Genomic DNA, 25,670 nt, shown 5'->3' on the forward strand with positions numbered 1-25,670 from the left:
CCAGCATAAGTAATGGGGTAATTCAACTTAAAGAAAATGTATGAATGATGAGAGCTAGTATTTAGTCGAACATCCCTTACTTGCAATAACTGCAGTGAGTCTGAGACCCATTGACATCAACAAACTCTTGGTATTATTCTTTGAGATGCTAAATCATCAATAAAGATGAGTGAGCACGTTCCAGAGGCAGCTATGTATGCCCATGCCATGACATGACACTCCACCACGCTTCACATAATAGGTGGTGGGTGTGCTTTGGATCTTCTGCAGTTTCTTTTTTTTCCACACTTTTGCCTTCCCATCACTTTGTCAAAGGTTCACCTTCGTTTCATTTTACCATAAATCTCCTGTTCCGAAACTTTACTGGCTGATCTTTAGTGGCCAGGATGAGTGAAAGTATGGTTGGGTCACTGTCAACTATCTCTTGGAGAACCGCTGTACTTTGCAAATTCTAATCTGGCCTTTCTGTTGTTGGTGCTAATCTGAGGTTTGCATCTTGCAGTGTAGTCTTTGTAATTTGTCTGTCAAAAGTCTTATGCACTTGTGCACAAGTGACCAGAGCAAATTAAGTGTTCAATATGATCAATGTTGCTGTTTGAGAAGCCTTATGGACTAGGGAAAAACTGTTTGTGAGTAAGTCCGGGCCCTGATGCTCCGGTAATGTTTACCAGATGGCAGCAGTGTGAACTGATCATAGCCTGGGTGGCTGCAGACTTTTATGATGTTCGTGCTTTCTTAAGGCATCGTGTTATGGTAGATACCGTGCATGGAAGTGAGATGGCAGCCGATGATGCGCTCCGCTGACTTCACCACCCTCTAGAGGGCCTTGCGAACAGCAGCTGCCATACCAGGCAGTAATGCAGCCTGAGAGGATGCTTTCAATGGGGCACCTGTAAAGTAGGTGAGAGTTTTTGCAGACATGCCAAACCTCTTGTGTATCCTCTGGAAGTATAGGCACTTTTGGGCAGTTTTTACCACTGAGTCTGCTTGCCTGGACCAGGTGAGGGAATCTTTGATGAACACATCGAGGAACTTGAAGTCGGAGAGTCTCTCCACTTCAGCTCCATCAATGTGTATGGGGTTGTGACCCCCCCTCTGCCGTTTCCTGAAGTCCACGATCATCCCCTTAGTCTTGCAGACGTTGTGAGAGAGAGGTTGTTGTCCTGGCACCATGTAGCTAAGCCATTTACCTCCTCTCTGTAAGCGGGCTCATTGTTGTCGGAAATGAGACCCAGGATGGTGGTGTCATCTGCAATCTTAAGGTTGACGTTGGAGCTATGTGTGGCCACATAGTCACGAGTGAACAGGGCGTTACAGGAGGGGACTGAGTATGCAGCCCTGAGGGGCTCTGTATGTCTTGGCAGTATACATTTACAGCTCTTTAATATGTGAACATTCAATGCAAAAGGAAACACCTGATAAATTAGAAACACCTGTGAGCCAAATGTCCCAGTATTTATATTCACATAAAATGGGGAGGTGAAACAATGAGAGTGTTGTTATTCTTAGTTGGTAAAAAGTAAGTGTTGAAACAGGCAGAAATGAGGTGACATTAACATTTGCCTCATATTAATCTTTTAATCATATTTTCATATGCCTTGATTGTACAGCAAAAATAGCAATTTTGACTTTACTGTCCCAAAACCTATGGAGGGCACTGGAAGGTTGCAAAACAACAAAGTGGTCAGCTGGTTTTGTTTTAAGGAATCATTTGGGTCAACAGTTTCCATTTCCAACTCTTTAGTGTATAAATTAGTGCAGTCAGTTCAGCCAATAATCAAGAGTAGACATTGGCTAAGAGATGCAACAGAATATGGTAGTCTACTTCAGTCGTTCAGGGTACTCTGATGTGCTACTGGTCGCCCTACCATGCAGTTGCAAACCTACCCACCACCCCTGCTTCCTCCCGTTTGGTTCAGTTTTCTTTCTGCATGGGCATTGGTACTGCCTACCTAGCTCGTTGCCTATGGGTATTGCTATGAGAAATGTTACAGTGTTGATGTTGTGTCTTGTTATTGTATGCACAATGCTATGACGGCTATGAGTTACCACAAAGGAATAGAATCTAACGCCAAGATATCATATATGTATTGTGCATTTTTTCTAAGTAGTTGAATTATACGTGCCGTTTTCTGTTGAAATTAGCTTTAACTATATCTTAGATATACCAAAAACTCCATTGGGACAGTGATGAAAGGCACTTTAAGAGTGCAGAAGTTTCTAAGTGCTTGTAGAAGAAATGAAAAGTTAGATAGACTTAGTTTGCATAATCATTTCCATAGTGTTTGCATTTACACCGACATGTTCCAGACGTAACACTAAGGATTGCGGCCAACAATCATGGGAAAATTGAGCAATATGTGTACTCACTGCACAGAAACTTGACAATGAATCACTTGAAAAACTCCAGGGGGTCTCTAAGTGTGGTTCACGCTATCTCAGAATGTTGCATCTCAAGCTATCAATATCTGCACAACAAAATAATGTTGTGTCTTGTTATCAATAGTCTTGTTATGAGAGAATTCCTATTTCTGTTTCTTGTTATTCCTTCAAAAGGAATCTGTTGCTTTTAGAAAAAAAGTATTCATCTGCAACTAAGATATTGCTGTCAGCTTTGAAGACAACGTTTTATCATCCAACTGGTATGTGACAAATCAACAGCTTTAGTCTTTCAATATTATAGGATTCGGTGACATATATATATATATATGTATATATATATATATATATATATATACATATATATATATATATATATTATATATATATATATAATGGCACATCCATACATGCCATCGCAAGATGGTTGGCTGTGTCTCCCAGTACAGTCTAAAGTGCATGGAGGAGATACTATGAGACAGGCCGTTTCACGAGGAGAGCTGGACAGAGCTGTAGAAGAGCATCAACACAGCAGCAGGAATGGTATCTGTTCCTTTGTGCAAGTAGGAAAAGTAGGAACACTGCCAGAAACCTACAAAAGGGCCTCCAGCAGGCTACTGGTGTGCATGTTTCTGACCAAACTGTCACCATGAGGGTGGCTTGAGGGCCCAAAGTCCTCCAGTGGGACCTTTGCTCAAAACCCAGCACCACACAGTTCGATTGGTATTCGCCAGAGAACACTTGCATTGACAGGTCCGCCATTAGTGCCCCGTTCTCATCACAGATGAGAGCAGGTTCACATTGAGCACAGATGTGAAAGTGTGTGGAGACGCCATGGTGAATGTTATGCTGCCTGCAACATCATCCAGCATGACCAGTTTGGCGGTGGGTCAGTGATGGTCTGGGGAGGCATATCACCGAGATGAAATCCTCAGACCCATCGTCAGACCTTACTCCGGTTCAGTGGGCCCTGGTTTCCTCCTGGAGCAGGACAATGTGGCCAGAGTGTGTAGGCAGTTCTTGCATGACAAAGGCATTGATGCCATTGACTGGCCCTCACATTTCCCAAACCTGAATCCAATTGAGAACCTCTGGGATGTTATGTGCATCGGTGCATCTGACGCTGACAAGTAGCGCCTCAGACTGTCCGTGAGCTCACTGATGCCCTGATCCAGGTCTGGGAGATCCCCCAGGACAGCATGCCAAGACGTTGTCAGGAGTGCATACATGCACATGGGGGCCAAACTACTGAGTCACATTATGAGTTGCCGTGATGAAATTCAAGCAAGTTGGAACAGCCTGTGATTTCAGTTGTTTACTTAGATTTTCTGCGAGTGTTTGAATCCAGCCCTCAATCGGTTGGTGATTTTGGCTTCTATTGACCGTTGTTACATCATTTTGATCTCAACGAATTGCACAATGTACAGTAAAGATTTTGATCTTTAATATATTTTGTTCATTGAGACCCAGTGCGTGATGTATGTGTTCCCTTAATTTTTTTGAGCAGTGTATATCCTTTATGTGGATCTATTAAAGCCTCAGTATGTCAAAGCTGATGATTTTGATATACAGTACCAGTCCAAAGTTTGGACTGGTACTGTATATGGCACTATAGATGTCAACATCTTCTGCAACCTTCACTCGCATTGTTTTAATAAGTGTCAAATCTTGGCAATTAAATCAATACCGTGTTTTTATTTCTCCATTTGACCCTCACAACTCCTTATAAACTGCACCTATAGAGTAATCTGTCTTCTTCTGTGATGTACTGCCTCTACACATGTCACTTCACATCATAAAATTAGCAGCTGTAAGCCATGAGACAAAATGCCCTCTGTGTATGTCAAGGCCCACATGAAGATGACAAGAGACACAGACAGCCTGTTCTCAGACATGGTTATGTCCTCAGCATGTAATTAAGAGATGGGATGTAATTTGCACATTGAAGCAGTTATTTTTTTGTGATGATTGTAGAAGTAGTAGTGTGTTGTTGGTAGAAGTGGTGTGTGTTCATGCATGTACTGTATTTTGTGTATTACTTTATGTATAAGAATATTTCTGCCAATTTCATCTCTTTATATTTTATTGTACTTCCTGAAAATGCCAATAACAGTGATGCAGTGATACTTTACAGGATTATTTAGCAGTTGTGTTTGGAATAGATATTCACCTATTGTTTTCTGTATAAAACTGTTGGAAAACAGAAAGTAAAACGTCAAGCAAGTCTCAACCATGTTTTGGAGCAAAGAAGGGGTTGATTTGTTTTGGAAGAAAAATACCATTTGTTGCACAATTTAAGGAAAGGATAAGAAATGACCAAGACGCATTTAATGTATTTTAGTTTTTTAAACTGGAGCATTCAGACTGTTCTGAAAATCTGGTTAGAATCATTGGTTGGTTCAGTCTCAACCATGTTTTGGAGCAAAGAAGGGGTTGATTTGTTTTGGAAGAAAAATACCATTTGTTGCACAATTTAAGGAAAGGATAAGAAATGACCAAGACGCATTTAATGTATTTTAGTTTTTTAAACTGGAGCATTCAGACTGTTCTGAAAATCTGGTTAGAATCATTGGTTGGTTCAGTAGTTACTGATGGAGTTCTCCATTGATCTTGAGTTTTTAGTCCTGGACTAGGCTCAATATGTGTCTGGGAAATTGGTCCTTAGAGTATTATAATAATTTACTCCAGCTTTGTGGTTAGTACTTCCATTCCAAAAATTTTGGATGAGCATTACAAATGTAATTTGTAGAAACAGGTACTTGGCTGGTGTTTGGAATCCACAAACATTGGCCAAGTACAATAGAAAAGCGCTAGACTGGGCTTAATCTGTGTCTGCAAAATTGATTTACAGCCCTGGATTTAGGTCCGGAGGGATTCAGAGAAAAGGTGTCCATCTCCACAAAATGTATATACTGTCTGACCCATGACAACATTATGGAGTCCTTATACACTCATTGGCAACTTCATTAGGTACAGTACACCTTGCTAGTTCCAGGTTGGACCTTCAGGTTGCCTTCAGAACTGCCTTAATTCTTTGTGGCATAGATTCAACAAGGTGCAGTCACAAAGTGGTTCTGCACCAATTCCCGATAGAGAATGTAGTTAATAATAATAATAATAATAATAATATTAAAAATAGAATTACCTGTTCCAAAACACAGCACTTACTCAGAGTTTGACATAATTTATATTCTTGCAAATTTTTGCTTATGGTTCCTGGTTGCTTGCTCTAGATGGCTAGTTTAAGTATTTTGCTTCTTTGCAGTTTTCTTAGTGTATGCTGTAGTAGACATGGGAGGAATTGGCAGTTTGTCATCCTGGTCTCTAGCTGCTCAATGCATAGTAATGCTATATATTCACGGATGATACAGTGCATACTGTTTAGTGTATAGTAAGTGAGTATGCCAGTATTAGGACCAATTGGGACACACTAACTTGTCATAAAATTACGTCTCAACATTAGATAATTTTGTCACGCATTAACGTCATGCCAAGTTTGAATATTTTGCTAGACACCACTAAGCATTGTGTTAAACTGACTAACATTTCTTATGAAGTTTACTTCCACCACAAATAGCATCTATGAACTGTATGGCTTTTGCCACCAGCCATTTTAATAGCTTATTATCCTGAAATAGGCCTACTATTATCTTAACTACTTAGAAAAGTCATAAGAATTGAGCAATTGCTAGCAAGACTGAAGACAAACTTTACACTTGACATTCATTTCATGGCACAACAACATTCATTTTTCTTTCAATCATGAATGACATTGATACAATAACTATCCATACAGATGACAATAACTGACTTTTTTGTCAAGTGAAAAGTTGTGGAAACACCAGAACCTGGTCCACATTGGGGACAAAACGTATGTTTTTTACTAAACAAATCCTACCTAATGCAGCTTTGAGTACTTGGTACCAGTACTTGGTATCGGCAAGTACCCAAATATAGGTACTAATACTTGTACTCAGTCTGAATAAAAGTGGTATCGGTGCATCCCTACCAATTTTGTTGGGCCTGTGCTAATTGTGGCCTCAGTTTCCTCTTCTTAGCTGACAAGAGTACACCCGTTATGGTCTTCTGCTGCTATAGCCCTTCTGCCTCAATGTTAAACATGTTGTGTGTTCAGAGATTCTCACCAAGGCATTTTTGCCCGGAGAAATGCTGCTCACTGGATATTTTTTCATTTTTCGGACCATTCTCTGTAAACCCTAGAGATGGAAAATCCCAGTAAACCAGCACTTTCTGAAATACTTAAACTAGCCCAACCACCAACCACCATGCCATGTTCAAAGTCACATAAATCACCTTGTTCCCCATTCTGATGCTTGATTTGAACTTCATCAGATTGTCTTCACGAAATGCATTGAGTTGCTGCCACGTGATTGGTTGTTTCGATATTTGCATTAACCAGCAGTTGAAAAGGTTTACCTACTGTAATGAAATAGCTGGTGAGTCCTTACGCATAATACAGTTGCTAAAGAGCACTTTGGATTTCCATTAGACTGTTCCTGGTAGCAAATAAAAGACTTGTATGGACATTCTCAAATGTTTTCATGATATCATATGTTTGAGATTGATTGTGTGTTCAGGGATATCATGCAGCGTATGGATGGTATAGTCTTTTTGCACTGTCATACACAAGGGAATTCTTTTGCTTATAGTACACAATGTTTTTCCTATCCAGGTCTCATGATCAAGAAAATACAGTTTGGCACATACTCACAGTACATACATTAGCCGGTGTAGAGATTGGAGAACTAGCATTGCTGGGACATGGCTCTGCAGACTGGACATCCACTTCCCCTCGAAGATCTGACTAGGGCTGAAGAGACAATTAACTCCACAGTTGTGGGGAGAGGCCTGCTCCTGAATTGCAATAGTGTGTTATCTCTGACGAAGGCCCTTCAGGAGGTCAAGCCTTTCACGCAGTGAGGTGTGACCACAAAGACCATCATGGACTTCAACCACACAAGCCATGGGCTGTTCCCGATGCTACTGTACCATCTAGCACAGAGAGATGATCATAAACAGGACATAGAGACTGGGGATTCTTTTTTTTCCTTAGGCCACTAGACTATTATACTGACTGCCTGGCACTCTGATCTGTATTGTGAAGCTTTTTTTGCACACACAGACACACACCCAGAAACACCCACACACCAGACACATGCACATGTATGGTATACTTGTGCCTTAACATTTTCCATTTTGATCTCTCAGTTGCTAAATGCCCTTTTTTGGTGAAGATATAATTATACACTGCTCCAAAAAAATTAAGGGAACACTTAAATCATACAACCAAATATATTAAAGATCAATCTTTACCGTACATTGTGTAATTTGTTGATAACAAAATATTGTAACAACGGTCAACGGAAGCTGGATTCAAACTCAAATAGAAAATCAAAGTAAACAACTGAAATGTTTACAAACTGTTCCCACTGGCATAAATTCCATCACTGCAACTCATAATGTGACTCAGTAGTGTGTATGGCCCCCACATGCATGTATGCACTCCCGACTATGTCTGGGCATGCTCCTAATGAGATGGCAGATTGTGTCCTGGGGCATCTCCTTACAGACCTGGATCAGGGCATCAGTGAGCTCCTGGACAGTCTGTGGTGCTACTTGGCGGCATCAGATGCATCGATACATAACGTTCCTGAGTTTCACAACTGGATTCAAATCTGGGGAACGTGAGGACCAGTCAATGGCATCAATGCCTTCATCATCCAGGAACTGCCTACACACTCTGGTCACAAGGCCAGGCATTGTTTTGCTCCATGAGGAACCCAGGGTCCACAGCAACAGCGTAAGGTCTGATGATGGGTCTGAGGAATTCATCGCGGTACCTAACAGCAGTCAGGATACCGTTGGCTAGCATGTGGAGGTCTGTGCGACCCTCCAAGTATATGCCTCCCCAGACCATCACTGACTCACTGCAAAACCAGTCATGCTAGATGATGTTGCAGGTAGGGGTGTCGCGATATACCAGTATTGACAATAACCGTGATATAAAAAAATGAAATATCGATATCATGTTAATATACACATATGATAATATCGTATTCACTAGGCGAAACTGACGTTGTATTTTTCAAAAAACTCCTCTCTGTTTTTCGAATACCTTATGTCAGCTATAGACAAATGATGCATGTGCTGAAACAAGGAGACTGGACCTGTGCACTGGCATTGAAATCAACCCGTTATCCCCACTAGAACCCCGGGGAGAGATCCACAAAGATGTGCCATTTTTGTAGCCTATTCACATGAGAACAAGAATGTTGTATTTCTCCCCAAAATCCTCTCGGTTTTCCTAGAACTCATTCATGTCAGCTATAGACAAACAAATGTATGTGCTTAAACAAGGAGACTGGACTTATGCACTGGCGTTGAAATGAACCCCGGGAGAGATCCGCAAAGACGCGCCATTTTTTATGCACTGGTGTTGAAACCAAAAACTTTTTCCCTTGCTTATTAAAAAACTTTTTCCATAGCTTATTAATGGCCAAACAATGCATTTGCTTAAACTACGAGTCTGGACTTATATATTGGACCTATACACTAATGTTTGAATTAATGCTTTTTGTAGCCTATTCACTAGGCGAAAAAATTTAGTATTTTTCAAAAAACTCAAAAAATACTGTTTATAAAAAGCCTGGTGTTACAGAATGGTTTGTTGTGTTTTGACAGACGATATAAAAAAAAACAATATGTCATAATATTTGAAAATAAATGTCATTCAAGTGTTGTGACCTTGTTATGACAGGATATGATCATGTTATGATAATACCCTTCAAGTAAAGTGTTACCCGCTTAATTTATATCGGGACATGAAGTATGGATTTTTTCTTCTGTTGGCTCTGTACACTACGACAAACAACTACATTGTTTAAGTACATATTCTCAAATGTTGTTTTGTGGGTTTTTGTAAAATTGATTTCACCAGTAATACATACACAGATCAGCCATAACATTATGACCACTGACAGGTCAAGTGAATAGCACTGATAATCTTGTTATCATGGCACCTGTCAGTGGGTGGGATATATTAGGCAGCAAGTGAACATTCTGTCCTCAAAGGTGATGTGTTAGAAGCAAGAAAATGGGCAAGCGTAATGATCTGAGCGACTTTGACTAGGGCCATATTGTGATGGTTAGACGACTGCGTCAGAGCATCTCCAAAACTGCAGCCCTTGTGGGGTGTTCCCGGTCTGTAGTGGTCAGTACCAATCAAAAGTGGTCCAAGGAAGGAAAAGCGGTGTACCGGTGACAGGGTCATGGGTGGCCGAGGCTCACAGATGCACGTGGGCAGCGAAGAAAGGTGTCAGGACACACAGTGCATCTCAGTTTGTTGTGTATGGGGCTGTGTAGCTGCAGACCAGTCAGGGTGCCCAAGCTTACCCTGAGAACACATGGCACCAGGATGCACTATGGGAAGAAGGCAAGCTGGCAGAGGCAGTGTAATGCTTTTGGCAATGTTCTGCTGGGAAACCTTGGGTCCTGCCTTTCATGTGAATGTTACTTTGACATGTACCACCTACCTAAGCATTGTTGCAGACCATGTGCACCCTCATGTCAACAACAAGTTCAAGGTGTTGACTTGGCCTCCAAATTCACCAGATCTCAATCCAATCGAGCGTCTGTGGTATGTGCTGGACAAACAGGTCAGAACCATGGAGGCCCCACCTCGCAACTTACAGGACTTAAAAGATCTGCCATGAGTCCATGCCTCCATGGGTCAGGGCTGTTTTGTGGGCAAAAGGGGCACCTACACAATTTTACATAGGTGGTCATAATGTTATGGCTGATTGGTTTATGGTGCCTTTGCTTCCAGGCCCCTTCACTTTCTCCTCAACAGCTATGTTTAGTTATTTAGTTTTTTTGCCTTAAATGTCTTTAAGACATAATAAATCAAATAAATGAAAGCCTGCTCACTTGGAATTTAATATGCTGATTACTTTGGCAGATCAAAAACTCAAAAAGCTATTTTTTGGTCCTGAAAAAATCACTGGTTATTGTGGCATTGTGGATTGAGACATTGTGTTTATGCTGCCATGAGTTTACTGCCTTCCACCTATGGAAGCCAATGTATGGTCAGACTCCCATTTACGTGTACATTATTAATTTGAATGTAATTGCAATATTTTGTATTTCGTTCTTATTTAGTTTAGATTCTTTATTTACCTTTGTTTATCCAGAGAAATCAGCTGAGGCCAAGGTCTTTACTACAGCAAAAAGAATACATACAACATGGAAATAAGACATCCAGTTTAAGAAAAACACAATTGACAATAAAATTATAATTTAAATGAAATGTTTAAGACATTTAACTTGACTCTGAATCATGGCTGTATCTTGACTCTGAATCATGGCTGTATCTTACACTCCGGAAATACTGAGTTCATGAGTCAAGGCAAACTGGTGAAAGGATATAATAACTGTTCCAAGGTAAACAGGAGAAAATACATGGAACTATGATGTTTAAGCAAGCACTTTATTTAAACAAATGGTCCTTATTCATTAATTTGTTAAAACATTTGCACTTTACTAAGTTATGTTAGTTAAGAGTAAAGCTACTATGTTTGCTTAACACCTTTCACTTTAAATAATAAATAAATTATCTTGCTCAGTCTAAATTTGTCTTTTTTTTTGTCATTTTATTCTTTCTGATATCATGACAATATAACATTGTGAAACAGTTGAATCAAACCGTATCAAACTGTGAGCTGAGCATATTGTCCCACCTGGGGGAGCCCCCCAGGCAAAGACAGCAAAGAAGTTTGTGAATCTTGTGCCCTGCCATCTATCTTCACATGGCTAGGCCAGACTACACTCAATCACAGAACATAGTGAAGAGATGAGTCTTCAGCAAAGACTGAAAGGTTGCGACTCAGTCTGCGTTTATCACATAGATTGGCAGATCATTCATACATTTTTTTATCTTATCTTCTCTTACTGAATGAGACAGAAGTAGTAATACCTAGTCCAGGGTAGTTTAGCTTGAAGGGGAATGTGCTGCGAGTGTCTAAAATGAAATAATATGATTACAAGTCAATGCAATCTGATAAAGTAATCAGTGAGAATGTTTAAATGAGGAATATCAATCCCTTGCTGTCTTGCCAGGTGGGCTATCGTTGCCACTGGGATGCCCTCCCTCCAATGCCTTTAGGGGGAAGAGTCACTGGCTTGTTGTTGTCTCTCTGTTGCGCACTTGTGCAATTGGGCTGTACTCTGCTGGCAATACTCAGCCCTCATTCAGGGTTGTTGCGGTTGGTGGAGGTCCCTTTGGTTGATGCCTGGCAATGTGGGTGGATTGATTTCCTGCCTGTTGGGCCCTGTCCGGGGCCTCCCCCGGGTAGGGCCACAGTGTCGCCAGACTCCCCCGTCTCAGTCCCAAGGTCTTACGCTGCTATACTATTGTGCTGGGGGATTGGGTCAGTTCTCCTTCCCCACTAAGTTCTCCTTCTCAACTATAAATTGTTGTTGATATGAGGAATGCATTTTCTGAATTTTCCCAGTCTCCCAGTCTTTCCCAGTCGTTTTAAACTTTAGGAGGACATGAGGTCCTGGTCCACACCTGCGGAGTACTTGGTTTGGGGGGCCCATTGCTGTCCCTGTCCTTGTCCATCTGGTCATACTTCTGACCTAGTCTAAATTTAAATAGACTCTGGATTTAGCCCACATGCATTTATTAATTATTCCAATTGGACTCTTAATATCTCACCCAGCACATCCAGAAGAGCACAGGTAACCCCTCTGAGCCTGGGTTCTCTCTAGGTTTCTTCCTAAAATGTGGCCTTCTTTAGGGAGTTTTTCCTAGCCACTGAAATTCAACACTACTGTTGTTTGCTCCTTGGGGTTTAAGGTGGGGTGTTTCTGTAAAAGCACTTTGTGACAACTGCTGTTAATAAAAGGGCTTAATAAATACATTTGATTGATTGAATATCTCAGGCACTCTGTTTAATTTAGTTCAAAATTATGATTTGAAACATTAACTTAAAAATCTTACTGCAGATTAGTACTGGTCATTTTCTCTTGCATTAATCTTGGTAGTACAGTAAAAATCTTACAAATTGCCCCTTTAAATTATGAATATTTATTTTTTCAAATTCTCAGTGTCTGAAACAATCTTCCTGATGAGACAATTTTGGGGCTTTTTTATTTTATATTGAAATGTGTGTCGGTCACGATTGTCAGGATGCAGGACGCAGGCATTGACAATGCTTGAACAAAAGGTATTTTAATAAACTGACTTGGTGAAAACAAAAGGCTCTAAATGGCAACTTCAAATGGAACATGGAACAAGCAACAGTGACAGCAACAATGACCAACAAAAAACACAGGGACAGGAGGAACTTAAATATGGACAGGAGGCACAGGAGGAACTTATATATGGATTAAACAAGGGGTTAACGAGACACAGGTGAAAGGAGACTGAACATAGAAACAGGAAAACTAGAAATAAAACATACATTACATAGAAATGGAACAACCAGCACGGCACAGGCCGTGACCGACCAATACAGTGTCATCTGTATAGCAATAAAAATAATCGTTGCATTTCTAGAAGACATCAACAAAATGCAGCATAATAAAACCAAAATTGTTAAAAACAAAATGTTTACCTTTTTTTTGTCAGAGAACATACCATCCACAGATGAAAGTGATATCCAGACAAGAACATTGTGTTTTAACAATTTCTCCAAAAGAATGTACTGTAGTGATCAATGGTGTTCAAAGGAGCACAAATGTCAAGAATCACAAGGATAGAGTCTTGGTCTGAAACCATTTAAAGGTAGTATTTGCCTGCTTTCATGGGCTCTAAAACTAGACTGGATCATTTCTTTAAAATGATTCATCTTCAGGAAAGTGGTCAGTTGCTAGGAAACAGCTTTTTCTAATGTTTTTGAGAGGAATGTGAGGTTTTATATTGGCTGATATTTCAAAAATTTAATTTTTCCAGATGAAGGTTTTACTTTTTATAAGAGAGTGTTTTTTCCTCCCACTTTTGAAGAGTTTAGTATATGAACAGTGGATAGGGAGCAATTCATTATGTTCAACATAGTATGGCCAATCACATGAAGTAGCTCCTTCTTGTTTCGTGGTCATTCTTGTTTTAGTGAAGGTGTTGAGGGATGCAACATATTTTACACAATAGTGTCTTTCAAGGGTAGTCTAAATACTTCCATCTGGTCCAATGTTTAAGCGGTACTGTTTATGAGACAATGTCTTGTCACTATAGATAACATAGGAGGGTGATATAATAATCGTCTCCTAATGCTAGGATGTTCTTGATGTTTACACGTATATGTAATAGATTAAAATGCTATGACTGAATCTGACATCAAATAAGCTATGAAAGCACCAGTTTTGGATGAATGTTACATTGTATAAAACCTTGACAAATCATGTAATATGTCTTGTAAAGGTTAAGGCACATGTTCATACACAGGAAGTATGTGTAAAAGAAAAACAAATGACAAAAATGGTTTAACAATAGTATAATGCCTCAATATTATTTCCTGTATCCCATCCAAGTCTTAATTCCCAAGCAATTTTCCCTTTTGTAACTACTTCTTGTAAAGATTTTCGATAATTAGTAACCACACTATCCTTTCAATCCTTCCCATCATTGATTTTTTTTTTTATGTCCGCTTTCAAACATCAACTGAAGTAATCCCAGGATACAGGTTTGTTTTTAGTTGTACTAGATTGTGTCTCTGTGGGGAGCTATGTATAAAGGCACTCAATCAAGGCGAGTTAGAATTAAGTGAAGGTGGGAATTAACAAGTTGTAGTTAAACAGGACAGTCACTTGTCACTTAATCATGGGATACGGCTTACATCTCCTATTAATCTTGGCACAGGCAGGGCTGGTAGAGAGGTCTCCACCCACTCCAGAAAATCTATTATAAGCCCCAATTGTCCGTGATATAGCCACCGTAAATTAGCTGCAAAACAAAAGCTATGTAATTAGCTTTTTTCTTTTTTCTACCCCCCTCTTTCCAGGATCCATGGAGACCATCTTGGAAGATTTATGAATATGCTAGAATAGTCTGAGCCAACACTTTTGAAAGTGGTGAAGAGAAAATAAATTAAAAAGCCTGTAGGCAATTCGTTTAGAGAGCGATGGATTATAGGCTAATCTTTGTGTCGCTTGATTCCAGTCCTTATTGAAGCAGTTGCAAACAAATATACACAGAATTAAATTCAAACATTTGCGATGACAAACTTAAAATGTATTAGAACACTAACATACATTAGCAAAGGATTTAATGTTGCCATGGATAAATGTTTTATTTTAAACATTTTGGGGCATTGTAATATACACATGTTATAAGCATTGCAATATACACAGACTTCTGGTGCCTTTTTCTTTTCTTTCTTCCACAGCTGTCAACCCAGTATATTCATTATGCTTGCTCAGCTACAACAAATTAAAAAAGAATACTAAAGTCATTTAATTCCCGATTAAAATGCAAAAACTGTTTGCAATTTCTGAGACCTTGCTTTTGGACCATGTAGACGACTCCGAATCTACAGGCATTGTTTATACAGGGGGTTTGTAACAAGTGAACAGTTATTTCAAAACAATGCCGGACACCTGATTTGAAAGATGTTAATTGATATCAAGGACACTAGGTAACAGGTGGTCTTGAAGATTTAAATATATTAAAATCTAAATCTTCACTATATATTATGTAATTAATTGAGAACAGAATGACATAGCAATGGTCATTGGAAACCAAAATCACCAACCCTATTACATACATAACATCCCAGAGGTTCTCAATTGGATTCAGGTCTGGGGAATGTGAGAGCCAGTCAATGGCAACAATACCTTTGTCATGCAGGAATTGCCTACACACTCTGGCCACATGAGGCCATGCATTGTCCTACACCAGGAGAAACCCAGGGCCCACTGCACCAACATAAGGTCTGACGATGGGTTTAAGGATTTCATTCCGGTACCTACAATAGCAGCAGTCAGGGTACCGTTGGCTAGCACATGGAGGTGTGTGCAACCCTCCGAGGATATGCCTCACCAGACCATCACTGATCCACCACTAAACCGGTCATGCTGGATGATGTTGCAGGCAACACAACATTCACCACGGTGTCTCCAGACTCTTTCATGTCTGTCACGTGCTCAGTGTGAACAGGCTCTCATCTGTGAAAAGAACGGCGCGCCAATGGTGGACCTGCTAATTTTGGTGTTGTCTTGGGAATGTCAATCAAGCTGCATGGTGCCGGGCTGTGAGCACAGGTCCCACTAGAGGACGTTGGGCCCTCATGCCACCCTCATGGAGTCTGTTTCTGACAGTTTGGTCAGAAACATGCACACCAGTAGCCTGCTGGAGGTCATTTTGTAGGTCTCTGGCAGTGCTCCTTCTGTTCCTGCACACACAAAGGAGCAGATACCGGTCTACTGCTGGGATTATGCCCTTCCATGTCCATGTCCATCTCTCCTCGTGTAACAGCCCATCTCCTCCATGTTTTTGAAACTGTACTGGGAGACACCTTCTTGCAGTGGCACATAATGATGTGCCATCCTGGTGGAGCTGGACTGCATTTGCAACCTGAATGGGCTGCAGGTACCGCCTCATGCTACCAGTAATGACAAGGACAATAACAAAATGCTAAACAAATGAAGATTCTGTCAGGAAGTATAAGGAGAGAGAAATAGTCTGTGACCATCACCTGCAAATCCATTCCCTTTTTGGGGGTTGTCTTGCTGTTGCCTCTCCAGTGCACCTGTTATCACGTTAATTTGCACCAAAACAGGTGACACTGATTCACAATCACTTATGTTTCATAACTGGACATTTTGATATCCCTGAAGTTTAATTGACTTGGTGTTATACTGTGATGATTACGTGTTCCCTTAATTGTTTTGAGCAGTGTATATGTACACTGCTGTTCAAAACTTTGGGGTCACTTAGAACTTTTTTGTCCATTAAAATATCATAAAATTAATCAGAAATACAGTGTAGACAGACAGTCAGATACATTTGAAACTTGCTGTGCAAGGCCCTACTGTGAAAATGCTGCCATTTCAAATGCTAGCTTTTTAATCTGGGTGCTGAGCTAGGGCTTTTCAGAAAAATTCCTGTGTGTGTTTGAATAAATGTATAGCTTCTAAAGGCAGTGGTTACCTTTCCACTCAGTCCCCCCTTTTATCTTGTCTGAACAGTCTAACAAAGTTAGACTGACCTCAGGGGAAAGAATTGGGCTTGCCTGAGCCTACTTCCCTTTAAGCCAGCAAGAAAATGCCTATTTACATGTTTATAATATTGCCATGATCATCTTTCATCCGTCAAAATGTAGCCCATTAAAAGCGTTGCCACGTTATAATTCACATTGAGAAAAAGGAAACTATACTTTTATGTATAATCCTTATTAATGACAATAAATTAATCACATTTAAATTTGACTGCAGTATTCTATTATTACAAGTTGTGTAACATATTTGAAGGTTTGAGAACAAATGAGCTAAGGCCACCGTTGCCATACAGCACTCATTGGACAAAGAGTGGATTGATAAAATCCTAATGCACTCTGGAGACAAACAAGTACATTCTACTCATTACTGTTGTTGCTACTATGCTACATCAAGCAACCTCTTTGTATTACCAATGTCTCTTGACCTGAGGAAATATTATCTTTATAAAAGTACACTTACTTGGCCTAGATAACCAATAATACTGGATCATTTTGAAGGTGGATAGCTGCTCCCTCTATTTCACCTCTATATACCATTACGAAGCCCCATTGAGCCCTGATACCTGATAAAATCTCTCTACATTGGCCCTGGGGTCAATTCTGAATTGGTGGTGGTCCATCAAGAGTGAGTTTCCACTTAGGCCGGCAGGACCATAAAACTGCTATTTCGTTCCTCTCCTTCAGCTTTAGGTCCTCCTGTGTCAGCAATGCTTAGCAATGCTTAGCTGCTATGCTAGCTTCTCTTGAAATTATACATTCCTTGTAGTGTGTGTGATATGAGCAGAAGATCCTGCCGGCCAGGCTTGTGTGATTATACAAAGAAATATACACCGATCAGCCATAACATTAGGACCGCTGGCAGGTGAACTGAATAACACTGATAATCTCGTTATCATGGCACTTATCAGTGGGTTGGATATACTAGGCAGCAAGTGAACATTCTGTCCTCAAAGTTGATGTGTTAGAAGCAGAAAAAATGGGCAAGCGTAATGATCTGAGCGACTTTGACAAGGTCCATATTGGGATGGCTACTGGGTCAAAGCATCTCCAAAACAGCAACCATTGTGTGGTGTTCCTGGTCTGCAGTGGTCAGTACCTATCAAAAGTGCTCCAAGGAAGGAAAAGCTGCAAACCGGCGACAGGATAATGTTTGGCCAAGGCACTTTAGTGCATGTGGGGAACAAAGTCAGGCCTGTGTGGTTTGATCCAACTGACAAGGTACTGTAGCTCAAAATGCTGTTAAATGCTGGTACTGACAGAACGGTGTCAGAACACAGTGCATCACAGTTTGTTGCGTATGGGGCTGCGTAGCCACAGACCAGTCAGGGTGCCCATGCTGACCCCTGTACTGCCGAAAGCGCCTAGAATGGGCACGTGAGCATCAGAACTGGACCACGAAGCAATGGAAGAAGGTAGCCTGGTCTGATGAATCACATTTCCTTTTACATCACATGGATGGTTTCAAAGTTTTTGATTTCAAATTGCTTTTGTGACCCGCACCATGGGAGTAAGTGAAGTGTATTCCATGATTAATGTTAGCTTTAATATATCTAGAATACCATTTACCACTGCCATTTGTACCCGAAACAACTTTTATCCCATTTATAACATACACTATACTTAATACTTGTACATTTTCTGCCCTCCTCTATTTGCCTTAATTGCACATTTAGTATTGCCATTTGTACTGCATTTGCCTCCATTACACATCTATACATTCTGCTTGTAATATACATATACTTATTACTTGTAAATTTTCTGCCCTCTATTTGCACTTCTGGTTAAATGCTAAATGCATTTCATTGAACTGTATTTGTACTATTCAGTGTCAATGAAATTGAATCTAACCTAATCTAGATTTTATGGTAAGAACATAATTTATTTTCTCAGCGTATACCTTTCTGACTAATTGTGTCCACTCTGTTGTAATGGGTTCTGAAGGAAATAGTGTTTTCTGTTAGGAATGGGGTCATCATGGTTTTACTGGATTAATCCATAAAAAGGTCAGTGCTTCTGGTTGTAGGAGCAATGCCCAGGGGCTACTGTGGGGCAAATTGCCACAGCACTGTCCTGGGGTTGCGGATGGATATTCAAACTGACTGCCTTGTCACGTTGTGCTCTAGAAACTCCTTGTGTTGAGATTGTGTGCCTGCGGTCTCGCTGTGGTTTTATACCTCTACCTCAGCATGCGTGTACCAGCTAAAGGCTTCTGGGTTCAGCAACCAGAGTGATCAAAATTAGCTAGGCAAGATACGCATGGGGGAATTATGTCTCAGTTGTTGAGCATCTTGTACTTTTGGTGTTGCCACAATGAGACTATATTTTTGGATTGGACATCAGAGAATAAGGACGGGAGAAAAATTGGAGTCAAGAAAATATAGTCAGTAGACTTTTTTTAGAAACAAAACAGAAACAACTGCATTTCATAGCTACTAGAGATTGTGTGTCACCATGGTTCTTTGTACCAAGCACTGTTTTTATATCGGGCGACCCTACACAGGGTTAAGACCCGTAGTTTGGCATATGCTAGAATAGGGACACTCTTTGATATCATCCATTCAACAAACATGTTATTTGTGTAACTGTCGGCAACCATGGCTAATACAAACATTTATCAATATGATTGGTGTCACCGCTGTTGTACTATGTTAGTACAGAAGATTAAAAAAGTAATCACCGGTTTAGTATAGGCCTGACCTTGTCTCTGTATTATGCTTTGTCCAGTATTCAGCACCATTGGCAATATTTCAGCACTGTGGACATCTCATATTGTGCTCCCCACTGAGTTCAACCTATTGCTGTAACATATAATTTCTACCTTGCACTTTCTGAGATGGCAATATTGGCCTGCATGCCAGGGCAATTTAGATAGGTATTGTTCTGCTTTTACTGTAATTATGGGAGCCTTTATCATTATTCTTTGAGATCTGATGAATTGTTTTGTTTTCTATATAGATTAATGTTGTTCTTTCAGTGAATATGGACCTGGACCACAACAACACTCCTTCATGCAACCCAAGCATTATTGTAGGGTGCATTTCTGGTTTATGTATTTTCATGGATTATGTGAGTATTATTTGGCAAATATTATGTCTCACAATGGTCAATTAATCTTTCATAAAATTGTAGCTCATGAGGCAGAGTGTGGCATCGCACTGAACAGCAAGTGTTGGCAAGGAGTCTTCAATGCTCAGCTGCCACCCACACTTACTCACCTATCAGCTTACAAAAATAGAACTCTGGGAGAAAGAGCTAGAGCGAGACAGCAAAATCTCAGACACATGATACTTTTCTGCATTCATGGGCCACTATGGGCCACTTTAACATTCATGAAGAGTCTTTTAAAAGTATATGTTATACTTGAGGGGAATACCATAGCCTATGATGTATTCAATCAGATTAGTTGGCTTTCAGTGTGCTGTTTATTTAGTAGCAGAGTGAGGCAGAAGGGTTGCTGTGAATTATGTGCACTGACAGAGCATGAAGTTGGAGATTATCAAGCAGTGGCAATGAAATTCTGATATTTAAATATCCTTCCAAACCTTTTACATCAATCCGACCCTGGTACCATATTAGTTATTTATCAGTCAAAATAAGTTGTTTAATTTCAACTGGATTCTCTGACACTGAGGCCATAGAATCCTGGCCATAATTGTTGGCAGCCTTGCAAAAAACTCACATTGTCTAAAATTGACCAAAGTATTTGCTCTCCACAATTCCTTATTTCACTGTTAATATTGCATGATTATTTTTTTTATTGAGAGCCTATTGTATCCTTATGAATCAAAAAATAAACAGAAATTAACATTAAGCATTAACAACAATATTGCCACCATAGACTTCCCACCCCCGAATTTGTAGCACAGCCTTTCACCAAACTAACTGCCTTTCACCAATCAACCGCTTCCTATAGCCAGGAATAAGCTTCCTGCATCTTTATACAGGCAGTTTGGCTCCAGTTCTCCTAGATTTGAAGTGTGCTTTCAAACTTCAGGGTAGTAGGATTTAGGCCAGAGGCTTTCAATTGGATTAGATCTAAATTCATTGTTGGCCACTTCAGAAGAGTCCAGTGTTTTGTGATGAACTATTCCTAGGGGAGTTTGTAGTGTGTATGAGACATGCTTTAGGAAGCTTTGATGGAAATTAGCTTTGATGGAAATCCAGCCTCCTGACACTAGGGTTGACATTATGCTCCAAAATGGCATGGTGTTCTCCATGGTGTTCCAAATATTTGTGTCTGTGTGTATATATATATATACACCAATCAGCCATAACATTATGACCACCTGCCTAATATTGTGTAGGTCCCCCTTTTGCCGCCAAACCAGCCCTGACCCGTCAAGGCATGGACTCCACTAGACCTCTGAAGGTGTGCTGTGGTATTTGGCACCAAGATGTTAGCAGCAGTTGCATGGTGGGGCCTCCGTGGATTGTACTTGTTTGTTTTGGAGGCCAAATCAACACATTGAACTTGTTGTTTTCCTCAAACCATTCCTTAAACAGTTTTGCTTTGTGGCAGGGTGCATTATCCTGCTGAAAGAGGCCAATGCCTTCAGGGAATACCGTTGTCATGAAAGGGTGCGCATGGTCTGCAACAATGTTTAGGTATGTGGTACATGTCAAATTAACATCCACATGAATGGCAGTACCCAAGGTTTCCCAGCAGAACATTTCCGGCACTGGGGAGCTACAGTTCATTAAGGGAACCATGAATGCCAACATCTACTGTGACAAACTGAAGCAGAGCATGATCCCCTCCCTTAGGAGACTGGGCCGCAGGGCAGTATTCCAACATGATAACGACCCCAAACACACCTCCAAGACGACCACTGCCTTGCTAAAGAAGCTGAGGGTAAAGGTGATGGAATGGCCAAGCATGTCTCCAGACCTAAAACCTATTGAGCATCTGTGGGGCATCCTCAAACGGAAGGTGGAGAAGCGCAAGGTCTCTAACATCCATCAGCTCTGTGATGTCTTCATGGAGGAGTGGAAGAAGACTACAGTGGGAATCTGTGAAGCTCTGGTGAACTCCATGCCCAAGAGGGTTACGGCAGTGCTGGAAAATAATAGTGGCCACACAAAATATTGACAATGAGCACAATTTGGACATTTTCACTTAGGGTTGTACTTGTTGCCAGTGGTATAGACATTAATGGCTGTATGTTGAGTTATTTTGAGGGGACAGCAAATTTACACTGTTATACAAGCTGTACACTCACTACTTTACATTGTTGCAAAGTGTCATTTCTTCAGTATTGTCACATGAAAAGATATAATCAAATATTTGAGGGGTGAGGGGTGCACTCACTTTTGTGAGATACTATACACATATTTAGTGGGGAGAACAAGTATTTGTGCACTGCCGATTTTGCAGGTTTTCCTACTTACAAAGCATGTAGAGGTCTGTAATTTTTATCATAAGTACACTTCAACGGTGAGAGACTGAATCAAAAACAAAAATCCTGATAATCACATTGTCCATCCATCCATCCATCATCTTCCGCTTATCCGGGGCTGGGTCGCGGGGGCAGCAGTCTAAGCAGGGATGCCCAGACTTCCCTCTCCCCAGACACTTCCTCCAGCTCTTCCGGGGGGACACCGAGGCGTTCCCAGGCCAGCCGGGAGACATAGTCCCTCCAGCGTGTCCTAGGTCTTCCCCGGGGTCTCCTCCCGGTGGGACGGGACCGGAACACCTTACCAGGAAGGCGTTCCGGAGGCATCCAAAAAAGATGCCCAAGCCACCTCAGCTGACCCCTCTCGATGTGGAGGAGCAGCGGCTCTACTCTGAGCTCCTCCCGGGTGACCGAGCTTCTCACCCTATCTCTAAGGGATCGCCCAGCCACCCTGCGGAGAAAGCTCATTTCGGCCGCCTGTATCCGGGATCTTGTCCTTTCGGTCATGACCCAAAGCTCATGACCATAGGTGAGAGTAGGAACGTAGATTGACCGGTAAATCGAGAGCTTCGCCTTGCGACTCAGCTCTTTCTTCACCACAACAGACCGATACATCGACCGCATTACTGCAGAAGCTGCACCGATCCGTCTGTCAATCTCCCGTTCCATCCTTCCCTCACTCGTGAACAAGACCCCTAGATACTTAACTCCTCCACTTGAGGCAGGTACTCTCCACCAACCTGAAGTGGGCAAGCCACCCTTTTCCGACTGAGGACCATGGCCTCGGATTTGGAGGTACTGATTTTCATCCCCACCGCTTCACACTCGGCTGCAAACCGTCCAAGTGCATGCTGAAGGTCCTGGCTTGAAGGGGCCAACACGACAACATCATCCGCAAAGAGCAGAGACGAAATCATGTGGTCCCCAAACCTGACACCCTCCGGCCCCTGGCTGCGCCTAGAAATTCTGACCATAAAAATTACGAACAGAACCAGCGACAAAGGGCAGCCCTGCCGGAGTCCAACATGCACAGGAAACAAGTCTGACTTACTGCCGGCAATGCGGACCAAGCTCCTGCTTCGGTCGTACAGGGACCTGACAGCCCTTAGCAAAGGACCCAGGACCCTATATTCCCGAAACACCCTCCACAGGATGCCACGAGGGACACAGTCGAATGCCTTCTCCAAATCCACAAAACACATGTGGATTGGTTGGGCAAACTCCCATGAATCCTCCATCACCCTGTAGAGGGTATAGAGCTGGTCCAGTGTTCCACGCCCTGGACGAAAACCACACTGTTCCTCCTGAATCCGAGGTTCTACTATCGGCCGTATTCTCCTCTCCAGAACCCTGGCATAGACTTTCCCAGGGAGGCTGAGCAGTGTGATCCCCCTATAGTTGGAACACACCCTCCGGTCCCCCTTCTTAAAAAGAGGGACCACCACCCCGGTCTGCCATCCCAGAGGCACTGTCCCTGACTGCCACGCGATGTTGCACAGGCGTGTCAGCCAAGACAGCCCCACATCATCCAGAGACTTGAGGTACTCAGGGCGGATCAGGGCGGATCTCATCCACCCCCGGTGCCTTGTATGATTTTTCACATTGTATGATTTTAAAATAATTAATTTGCATTTTATTGCATTACATAAGTATTTGATCACCTACCAACCAGTAAGAATTCCATCGCTCACAGACCTGTTAGTTTTTCTCTTAAGAAGCCCTCCTTTTCTCCACTCATTACCTGTATTAACTGTACCTGTTTGAACTCATTACCTGTATAAAAGACACCTGTACACACACTCAATCAAACAGACTCCAACCTCTCCATAATGGCCAAGACCAGAGAGCTGTGTAAGGACATTGTAGACCTGCACAAGGCTGGGATGGGCTACAGGACAATAGGCAAGCAGTTTGGTGAGAAGGCAACAACTGTTGGCGCAATTATTAGAAAATGGAAGAAGTTCAAGATGACTGTCAATCTCCCTTGGTCTGGGGCTCCATGCAAGATCTCACCTCGTAGTGCATCAATGATCATGAGGAAGGTGAGGGATCAGCCCAGAACTACACGGCAGGACCTGGTCAATGACCTGAAGAGAGCTGGGACCACAGTCTCAAAGAAAACCATTAGTAACATACTACGCCGTCGTGGATTAAAATCCATGACGTAATTGCAAACAAATACCAAATATTAAGTACAGACATTTTTTGTTATTTTGGCTCTTCACCATAATATATTCAAGTTACAGTTAAATAATGAATATGGGCTTAAAGTGCAGTCTCAGCTTTAATTTGAAGGTATTCACATCCAAAATGGAGAATGGGTTTAGGAAAGCTCTTTAATATGTAGCCCCCTCTTTTTCAAGGGATCAAAACTAACTGGACAATTGATTCAAAAGCTGTACATTGTTTCCTGGACAGGTGTGGGCTACTACTTCTTTATTTCTTAATCAGTTAAGCAGGTAAAAGGTATGGAGTTTATTCGAGGTGTGGCATTCGCATGTGGAAGCTGTTGCTCTGAATCTACAATATGCGGTCAAAGGAGCTCTCAATGGAAATGAAACAGGCCATCCATAGGCTGCAAAAGAAATCTAGGGCTCTTCCATGCAGGAAATTGCCAAAAACTGAACATGTTTTACAATGATGTGTTGTATTCACCTCACAGAACAGCGCAAACTGACTCTAACCAGAATAGAAAGAGTATGATGCCCCGGTGCACAAGAGGACAAATACATTCGTATCTAGTTTAAATAAAACAGATGCCTCACAGGTCCTCAACTGACAGTTTCAATAAACAGTACTCGCAAAACACCAGTCTCAACGTGAAGAAAAAGACATATCTTGGACTAGCCAATAAAAAGAAATGATTAAGATGGGAAAAATAACACAGATTGTGCAGAGGAAGTACTCTGCCTCAAAGGCATTAAAAATTGTCTATCAGCTTGGAAACACGTCACCAATTACACTAGGCACCCCGTGTGATTGTTTACAGGGTCAACAGCCCTTTGCCCTTGTGTCTACCACATCCTCCACAGGACATTCTGTATCACACATCCCATGTTAAAGTGCTCAGGCTACACTTCAGTAGACAGATTACAATCACTATGGACGCTGCAGTCTGGACTACCAACTTTACTCAGAAATACCCGGAGCAACGTGAACATGCCAGATACTTTCATTCGGCCCCTACGGGGAGCAGGACCACTGTGTCTTTTTCAGCGCTGAGGAGTCTCCACACCTAGGAAATGAATTGTAGCAGGTACTGAGGGCAAGGTGTCTGCTGTTGATGAAAATGGGCCCAATATGCTTGAATCCTATATTTTTCCTGTTTTTCTGGACACTGCAGTACAAGCATTCCTCGATACAGGCTTGGAAATCTCCTTTTCAGTGATTGCATCTGCTTGTCAATCCACCCAACAAGAAGCCCCTGAACAAATCCAATGTGTTAGCAAAGTCAGTGACTGGCGAGTGTCTCGATAACCTGGGTTGACTTTAAAGAAGATATGTATGTTCACCCAAAAACCTCTAGTCTTTCATTCTAGGCTCAGACAATATGCTAACACACCGTGTTGGAGGAACAGGACAAATTAAAGCAAAAGATTTTAAGGTCTTACTAGCTGATACGCTGACTTTTAGGACAGGACATGCATTCTTCCAGTGGCCTTTA

At 41.5% G+C, this 25,670-nt stretch overlaps 1 protein-coding gene across 1 annotated transcript in view; it reads left to right on the forward strand.

The window, feature by feature from the left end:
- brinp1 (bone morphogenetic protein/retinoic acid inducible neural-specific 1) overlaps window positions 1-25,670 on the forward strand; it is a 222,059-nt gene that overhangs the window by 123,871 nt on the left and 72,518 nt on the right. The gene's annotated exons all lie outside the window — the stretch shown is intronic.

This window comes from Esox lucius, chromosome 14 (assembly GCF_011004845.1).
Source record: "Esox lucius isolate fEsoLuc1 chromosome 14, fEsoLuc1.pri, whole genome shotgun sequence".
Taxonomy (NCBI): domain Eukaryota; kingdom Metazoa; phylum Chordata; class Actinopteri; order Esociformes; family Esocidae; genus Esox; species Esox lucius.